At 44.0% G+C, this 9563-nt stretch overlaps 1 pseudogene; it reads right to left on the reverse strand.

Moving 5' to 3' along the window:
* Positions 1-831: 831 nt before the first annotated feature.
* LOC136543893 (uncharacterized) lies at positions 832-7357 on the reverse strand (annotated as a pseudogene).
* Positions 7358-9563: the final 2206 nt, after the last annotated feature.

Consider the following 9563-nt stretch of genomic DNA (forward strand, 5'->3'; position numbering starts at 1 on the left):
CTTGCTGCGCACAGCTTCGGTAGATTCTGATAGTGGGGTTGGACCCATGTGAAAGAGGACGACGCGCTCTTTCCAACAAGTCAAAAACCAGCTTCATTGGATCTCGTATCAAGGAGTTATGGTACTTTTGATGGAGTGTCCCCTGCTGTCTTGAGATGAGCTGCGCGCCCCATTAATGATGATTCCCACTTGTTCGGCTGCTCCATCCTCATCATGGGGTCTAAACATGAGGCAATGGAGTCTTGACCATCATTCCTAAGAATAAGACAATCATCACCATGATTTAGTAGCATCCAATTCTGAGACGAGTTTGTATGAACAGCGAGGAACGACTTTACCTGATAATTAAGTTGTCGTGCTCGAGCTCTTGTCATCGGACCTTGTTGTGCAGCAGGTGTGGTTGTATCCATGGAAGGGATGTCCTCATCACATAGGCTCATTCAACATAAACTGATTATTAAACATAAGGTTAGCGTTCACCTGAGAATGAATTTCCTTCTCCAATTGTTTAGCTCTACTTCTTGTAATTGGACCAGCTTTATCAAGTGGAGTTTCATTTGAAGATGAGTGAATGCTAGGAATGTACTCATTAGCCTCCCCCTCTTGAGAAGGAGTCATCCTCGACTCAGGCTCACCAACAAATGGAAGCAAGTCTTTGACATTGAATGTTGTACTCACATTGGAATATTCAGGTGGCAGCTCAATTTTGTAAGCATTATCATTTATCTTGTGTAAAACCTTGAACAGACCATCACCCCTAGGAGATAACTTACTCTTGCGCTATTGGGGAAATCGATCCTTGCGTAGATGCAACCACACGAGGTCTCTGGGCTAGAATATAACCTTCTTCTTACCTTTGTTCGCTTGCTTTGCATATTGTGCTGATTTCTTCTTGATATTCCTTCTTGTCTCATCATGTAGCTTCTTGAGAAAATCTGATCTCTTTGCTGCATCCAAGTTAACTTGTTCCTGTAATGGTAAAGGCAAAAGATCCATGGGAGTATGCGGTTTAAACCCATAAACAATTTCAAATGGACAAAAGTTTGTTGTGGAATGGACTGCCCTGTTATAAGCAAATTCAACATGTGGAAGGCAGTCTTCCCACTGCTTCAAATTCTTTTTCAACACAGCACGCAACATGGTGGACAAGGTACGGTTGACAACTTCAGTTTGCCCATCGGTTTGCGGATGACAAGTGGTGGAAAATAACAACTTTGTACCAAGTTTATCCCATAACGTCTTCCAAAAATAGCTTAGAAATTTTGTATCCCGATCTGAAACAATAGTCCTTGGTACTCCATGTAAACGAATGGTCTCCTTGAAAAACAAATCAGCAACGTGTGAAGCATCGTCGTTCTTATGACATGGAATAAAATGTGCCATTTTAGAGAATCGGTCAACAACAACAAAGATAGAATCCCTCCCCCTCTGAGACCGAGGTAACCCCAAAATAAAATCCATGGATATATCTTCCCAAGGTACATTCGGAACTGGTAATGGAGTATAAAGACCATGGGGATTAAGGCGGGACTTAGCTTTCAAGCAGATTATGCAGCGTGCAACATGGCGCTGGACATCACGTCGCATATGTGGCCAAAAGAAATGATCGGAGAGCATGTCCAATGTCTTTTTGACACCAAAATGACCAGCTAAGCCACCAGCATGTGCTTCCTGCAAAAGAACTTGATGAATCGAGTAGGCTGGAATGCATAGTTTGTTAGTCCGAAATAAAAAACCATCATGCACATAATACTTGTCCCAGCCTTTTCCAGCAATGCAATGAGAGAAAGGTTCTTTAAAATCAGAATCAGCTGCATAGAGTGTTTTAATGGATTCCAAACCAAGCACTTTTGTATCTAATTGTGTAACCAAACCACATCTCCGTGATAAGGCATCGGCAACAATGTTATCTTTTCCACGCTTATGTTTTACAACATAGGGAAATGTTTCAATGAACTCAATCCATTTAGCATGTCTACGGTTCAGTTTGCCTTGACTTTTTAGATATTTCAAAGCTTCATGATCAGAATGGATGACAAATTCTTTAGGTAACAAATAATGTTGCCAAACTTCCAAAACTCGAACTAAGGCATAAAGCTCTTTATCATAGATAGAATAATTCAGGTGTGGACCATTCAACTTTTCAGAAAAGTAGGCAACAGGTTTACCTTCTTGAAGTAGTACACCTCCTATGCCAATACCACTTGCATCACATTCGATCTCAAATGTCTTACCAAAATCAGGAAGTTGTAGCAGCGGTGCTTCACAAAGCTTTGTTTTCAGCTCATTGAAGGCTTGGTCTTGTTCATCACCCCACTTCAATGGAACATCCTTCTTTGTCAAATTGTTGAGGGGTGCAGCGATGGTGCTGAAATCTTTAACAAAACGCCTGTAAAAACCTGCAAGACCATGAAAACTTCGAACTTGACTCACATTTGTAGGTGTAGGCCAATCCTTTATTGCTTTAACCTTTTCTTCATCAACTTGAATTCCATCTGCAGAAACAACAAATCCAAGAAAAACAACACGGTCTGTGCAAAATGTGCATTTAGCAATGTTTCCATACAATTTGTCAGCTCTCAAAACAGCAAGAACTTGACGGATATGATCAAGGTGTTCATCAAATGATCTGCTATACCCACGTCACCTAACTGACACCAACACTGTCTCCAAACAGAAAGAAGCGATATTCCACATGACCCACGTCACCTAGGAGTTCCATCGGTTGCGTCCAAAACGATTTGTAAGCCTATGGTACATATAGCGCAAACCATGCACCGATCTTGCCCCAACACTAACACTGTCTCCAAATGGAATGAAGTGAGATTGCACATGACCCACGTCACCTAGGAGTTCCGTCGGGTGCGTCCAAAATGATTTCTGATCCAATGGTACGTTTGACGCAAACCGTGCACCTTTCTTGTGTCAAGATTAGCACCATGTCCGAAGGCCGAAACGAGCTTCCAGTTGAGCCTATGGTACGTCTAGTGCAAACCATGCACCTATCTTGCACCGACATTAACACTGTCTCCAAACGAAAAGAAGTGAGATTCCACATGACCCACATCACCTAGGAGTTCCATCGGGTGCGTTCAAAACGATTTCGGAGCCAATGGTACGTTCCACGCAAACCGTGCACCTATCTTGCGTTGAGATTAGCACTATATCCAAAAGTCCGAAATGAGCTTCCACTTGAGCCTCGTCACCTAGTGGTACCATTGAGCGCGTGCAAAACGATTTATAAGCCTATGGTACATCTAGCGCAAACCTTGCACTTATCTTGCACCGACACCAACACGGTCTCCAAATGGAAAGAAGTGAGATTCCACATGACCCACATCACCTAGGACTTCCATCGGGTGCGTCCAAACGATTTGTAAGTCTATGGTACATCTAGCATAAACCATGCACCCATCTTGCACCGACACTAACACTGTCTCCAAATGGAATGAAGTGAGATTCCACATGACCCACGTCTCCTAGCCGACACCAACACTGTCTCCAAATGGAAAGAAGCGAGATTCCACATGACCCACGTCACCTAGGAGTTCCAACGGGTGTGTCCAAAACAATTTGTAAGCCTATGGTACATCTAGCGCAAACCATGCACCCATCTTGCATCCACACTAACACTGTCTCCGAACGGAATGAAGTGAGATTCCACAAGACCCACGTCACCTAACCGACACCAACACTGAAGGGACTAGGGGTTGTTCCTGATCTTTTGGTGAGTGTGGATAAACTCGATTTGGGGTGGATTCGACGTTGGCTGTCCGACTACAACGACCACAAGGTTGCTGCGCCTTAGCAACAGGTACACCGGCTCCGATTGTGATGTTCTTGCCGTGCCAAGAACACCAAGAACCTGCAAGCAACCGAGAACAAGCAAGAACAAGATGAACAAGCAAATAACTCACGGATTTAAGCCAAAGGCTGAATCGGAATCACAAGTTGGGGTCTTGAAACAAGCAAATCGGGTGGTCTAGCCGACACACGCGTTTACAAGGAAGAAGCAGCAGCTATCTTGCATCTAAACAAAACCCACCCTCATTCTGATGGCTGCTGGCTCTATTTATAAGGAGGAGAGCACAAGGGGGAGTGGGAAACCCTAATCTGGGCGTCCCTCAAAGGGTTGTAGTTAGTACAAGGCCCAGGCCCAAGCTGTAGGTCTCTGCGTTCTTTGGCTTGCTGCACACAACTTCGGTAGATTCTGATAGTGGGGTTGGACCCATGTGAAAGAGGACGACGCGCTCTTTCCAATAAGTCAAAAACCAGCTCCATTGGATCTCGTATCAAGGAGTTATGGTACTTTTGATGGAGTGTCCCCTGCTGTCTCGAGATGAGCTGCGCGCCCCATTAATGATGATTCCCACTTGTTTGGCTGCTCCATCCTCATCATGGGGTCTAAACATGAGGCAATGGAGTCTTGACCAACATTCCTAAGAATAAGACAATCATCACCATGATTTAGTAGCATCCAATTCTGAGACGAGTTTGTATGAACAGCGAGGAACGACTTTACCTGATAATTAAGTTGTCGTGCTCGAGCTCGTCATCGGACCTTGTTGTGCAGCAGGTGTGGTTGTATCAATGGAATGGATGTCCTCATCATCCTCCCCTTCTTGCATTTGAGTCGTCCTCGACTCTAGTTCATCCTCTTCTCCCAAATATGGCTTCAAATCTGCAATGTTAAATGTGGGGCTAACCCCAAAAGCTGCAGGTAGCTCAAGTTTGTACGCATTATCATTAATCCTTTCTAACACTTTAAAAGGACCATCGGCTCTAGGCAGCAACTTAGACTTTCGCAAATCAGGGAACCTATCTTTTCTCAAATGGAGCCAAACTAGATCACCAGGTTCAAAAATGACATGTTTCTTCCCTTTGCTACCAGCTAGTTTATACTTTGCATTCATGCACTCTATTTTCTCTTTAGTGGTTTCATGCAATTTTAAGATCAGTTCAGCACGTTGTTTAGCATCAAAGTTCACTCGCTCCGAGGTCGAAAGAGGTAACAAATCAATAGGAGCACATGGCACAAACCCATAAACTATCTCAAAAGGGCTTTTCTTAGTGGTAGAATGCTGTGAACGATTATAAGCAAACTCAACATGAGGCAAGCACTCTTCCCACATTTTTATGTTCTTTTTCAAAACAGCCCTAAGCAATGTAGATAAGGTTCTATTGAAAATAAAGTTTCTTTGCAAACCAAAGCATAGCAAACAGTAGTACTAGCATCAATCTCATCCAAATCAGATTTGGTGGCAAAGTAACAAGAGCCTTTCAGCTTGATCTCATTTTTATTATGATGAACAGATTTGCTAGACTTCTTCTTATGTTTCTTAAGTTCATTAGCGACAATCTGATTTTCACTAGCAACAGCCTGATTCTTAAGTTTGCTAGATCTAGCAAGTTCATCTCTTAGAATAGACTCAGGGGACATGGGGTGCAACACAATCTTCTTGTCATTATGCACAAAAGAGTATTGATTTGTTTTACCAGAGTGCAAGGAATCTTTATCAAACTGCCATGGTCTACCTAACAACATAGAGCATGCTTGCATAGGCACAACATCGCAGTCAATGGAATCATGATAAGAACCAATGGCAAACTCTACCCTTACCAATTGGGTTACCTTCACCTTGCCGCTGCTGTTAAGCCACTGAATGTAGTAAGGCTGCGGGTGTGGTTTTGTGCTCAATGAAAGCTTCTCCACCATTTCAGCACTTGCCAAGTTGTTGCAGCTTCCTCCATCTATGATCACACGGCAAGAGCGTTCCTTGATCACACACTTGGTTTGAAACAAAGTGTGGCGCTGATTTTGTTCAGCCCTCTCCATTTAGGCACTTAGCACCCGCTGCACCATGAGGCTCTCATAGTGCTCAGCAGCTTCAGCCCTAATGTGCTCTTCGTCTTGTTGGAAATCATCTCCTTCCGCTACATTGTTAGCAGCAAGCAAAGCATATGTTTCTTCATCAAAATCACTAGCAGAGGAATACCCACCATCAGCTCGCACAATCATCACACGTGTGCTTGGGCAGTCCTTGCGTATGTGGCCATATCCTTTGCAGCGTAGGCACTGAATATCCCTTGTTCTCCCCGTGGATACCACCGAGGATGAACTCTTGGCAGATGTAGCTGTTGCTCCTCTAGTTGGTTCACTTGGGCATGGTACTGAATTTGTTGTAGAGGAGCGTGGCTTGATGGTCGAGGAAGATTGTGGGGGTGCACGCGTTGACGGTGCAGCAGCATTGGAGGGTGTCCATGGGCTAGCACGACCTGCAGGAATGTTAGCCCTCATGCTAGCTCGTCGTCCCTGCACTTCTCGTTCAGCTTTACAAGCAAGGTGAAATAAACGATTGACAGAATTATATTCCTTATAAGCTAGAATAGTCCTGAATCTCCCGGTTCAGCCCACCCATAAATCTAGCTATGGCACCATCCTCATTTTCCTCTAGCCCTGCAACGAAGCATACCCATTTGTAGCTCTTGATAGTACTCTTCTACAGATTTGGATCCTTGCCTCAATTGTTGCAACTTATGTAAAAGATCACGGGCATAATAAGAAGGAACAAATCTGGCCCGCATGACCCGTTTCAAAGCATCCCAAGTTGGTGTGTTATTTGGGTTCTTACGATGGTATTCAGACCACCAAACAGAGGCAAAGTCAGTAAACTCACTAGTTGCAGCCCTAACACGTTTGTCCTCAGGGAAATCATGGCAAGTAAATTTCTGATCAACAGCTAATTCCCAACTAAGGTACATATCAGGATTATACCTCCCATCAAAAGCAGGTATGGTGAATTTAATCTTGCCAAATGAGTCATCGGCACGTACCTCTTGCCGTGGTCGGCGAGGACCTGTCTCATGGCGGCGGCGATGTTGTTCGATGCGTCGATGACCATTCAGCTCCTCATCAAGCTCAGTGTCCGCTGCATATTCTTCTTCATCATGACCAGCAGCACTGCCCATGGTGTTGTTGTTGTTGTGATTGCGTCGTTCGAAACCATCACAGCGATTCTGTTCCATCCTCTCCAATCGCTCCAAGACACCTACAAGAGATGTATTAACAGAACCAAGAGTGCCTTCCAAGGAAGCCAACTTGGTGTTGGTCTCAATCTGAGCCGTCTCCAATTGACCAAGGCGCTCATTGGTGACACGAACATCCTCATCAAGGTGTTCAGCATGGAGCCTCACTTTGCGTTCAAAGTGTTGCAGCAAGGCTTTTGATCGAGGTGATTGTGGAGGGGTCCTTTCACCTTCTCCTGCCATGGTTAGTATGTAGCAAGGGAATCACAAGAAAATATGTCCTACCAACTAACTGAATTAGGTGGCAACAATTTTCATTCTCTCAGCATGTGCAACCGAGTTCTTACAAGTCCTTACCTTGCTATGCAGATGGTGTTGGCGACGACAAGAACAACACAAGTAGTAGCAAGTAGAACCCTGTGACGTTGTAGATAATTTGTGGAGCTGTAGGTGGCTTAAAAAAATCAAGGTACAGCTGGAACCACGTTAGTCAATGCAAGTTGAATAAGTGTTCAAAGATAGTATCCGTGCTGGTCCTAGGCTAACCCGTGCTAGAGACGCGAGCCTAGACACAAATGTTGTCACCAGGACAGTAGCAAACAATGGAAATGATGAGAGTAAATAGCATCAACTTAACCCTTCTTTTTTTTTTCTTTCTTTCTTTCTTTCCTCCTTTTCCTTTCTTTTTCTTTTCTATTTTCTTTTCTTTCTTTTCTTTTCTTTTCTTTTCTTTTCTTTTCGACAAGTAGCACAAACTGAACTTTTGCAATATGATTATAACAAGAATGCAGCAAGTAGCATAGACTTTCTTTTACTAGGGATAAGGATTGCAACAAGTAGTACAAATATGCAATTTGAACTCTCTTATTTTCAGAACTGAGTGTACTCAGATTTGCACCAAAACGACAGGTGCATAAGGTAGTGTTTGTGTAGGCACGGCTGAAGGTGATGGTGGTGAGGGTTTCAGCGAAAAGGTCGAGAAAAACAGCGGTGCTTTTGCTGCTGGTTGTGGTGGTATTGGTGGAGATTGCAGCGGCTGAAGTGGGGGGGAAAGGCAACAACGGATTGTGTGGTGACTGAAACGTGACAAGAACTCGAAACTCTAAAGGATTAGAACCTAAGAACCAGCACTTGACACCACGATGTAAACCACAAACTCAACAAGCAAAGAACTAAGCAGATCAGCAAGGCTCAAACTTGTGTTTGGAATTTCAGTTCTATCCTATTTTTATATTTCTGGACTATAGGTAAAGTAATGAACGGTAAATCACTCACCAAAGAACCTTGCTCTGATTACCACATGATGGGACTAAGGGGTTGTTCCTGATCTTTTGGTGAGTGTGGATAAACTCGATTTGGGGTGGATTCGACGTTGGCTGTCCGACTACAACGACCACAAGGTTGCTGCGCCTTAGCAACAGGTACACCGGCTCCGATTGTGATGTTCTTGCCGTGCCAAGAACACCAATGAACCTGCAAGCAACCGAGAACAAGCAAGAACAAGATGAACAAGCAAATAACTCACGGATTTAAGCCAAAGGCTGAATCTGAATCACAAGTTGGGGTCTTGAAACAAGCAAATCGGGTGGTCTAGTCGACACACGCGTTTACAAGGAAGAAGCAGCAGCTATCTTGCATCTAAACAAAACCCAACCTCATTCTGATGGCTGCTGGCTCTATTTATAAGGAGGAGAGCACAAGGGGGAGTGGGAAACCCTAATCTGGGCGTCCCTCAATGGGCTGTAGGTCTGTGCGTCCTTTGGCTTGCTGCGCACAGATTCGGTAGATTCTGATAGTGGGGTTGGACCCATGTGAAAGAGGACGACGCGCTCTTTCCAACAAGTCAAAAACCAGCTTCATTGGATCTCGTATCAAGGAGTTATGGTACTTTTGATGGAGTGTTTCCTGCTGTCTCGAGATGAGCTGAGCGCCCCATTAATGATGATTCCCACTTGTTCGGCTGCTCCATCCTCATCATGGGGTCTAAACATGAGGCAATGGGGTCTTGACCAACATTCCTAAGAATAAGACAATCATCACCATGATTTAGTAGCATCCAATTCTGAGACGAGTTTGTATGAACAGCGAGGAACGACTTTACCTGATAATTAAGTTGTTGTGCTCGAGCTCTTGTCATCGGACCTTGTTGTGCAGCAGGTGTGGTTGTATCAATGGAAGGGATGTCCTCATCATCCTCCCCTTCTTGCATTTGAGTCGTCCTCGACTCTAGTTCATCCTCTTCTCCCAAATATGGCTTCAAATCTGCAATGTTAAATGTGGGGCTAACCCCAAAAGCTGCAGGTAGCTCAAGTTTGTACGCATTATCATTAATCCTTTCTAACACTTTAAAAGGACCATCGGCTCTAGGCAGCAACTTAGACTTTCGCAAATCAGGGAACCTATCTTTTCTCAAATGGAGCCAAACTAGATCACCAGGTTCAAAAATGACATGTTTCTTCCCTTTGCTACCAGCTAGTTTATACTTTGCATTCATGCACTCTATTTTCTCTTTAGTGGTTTCATGCAATTTTAAGATC

Source organism: Miscanthus floridulus, chromosome 3 (genome assembly GCF_019320115.1).
Source record: "Miscanthus floridulus cultivar M001 chromosome 3, ASM1932011v1, whole genome shotgun sequence".
In the NCBI taxonomy this organism is placed as follows: Eukaryota; Viridiplantae; Streptophyta; class Magnoliopsida; order Poales; family Poaceae; genus Miscanthus; species Miscanthus floridulus.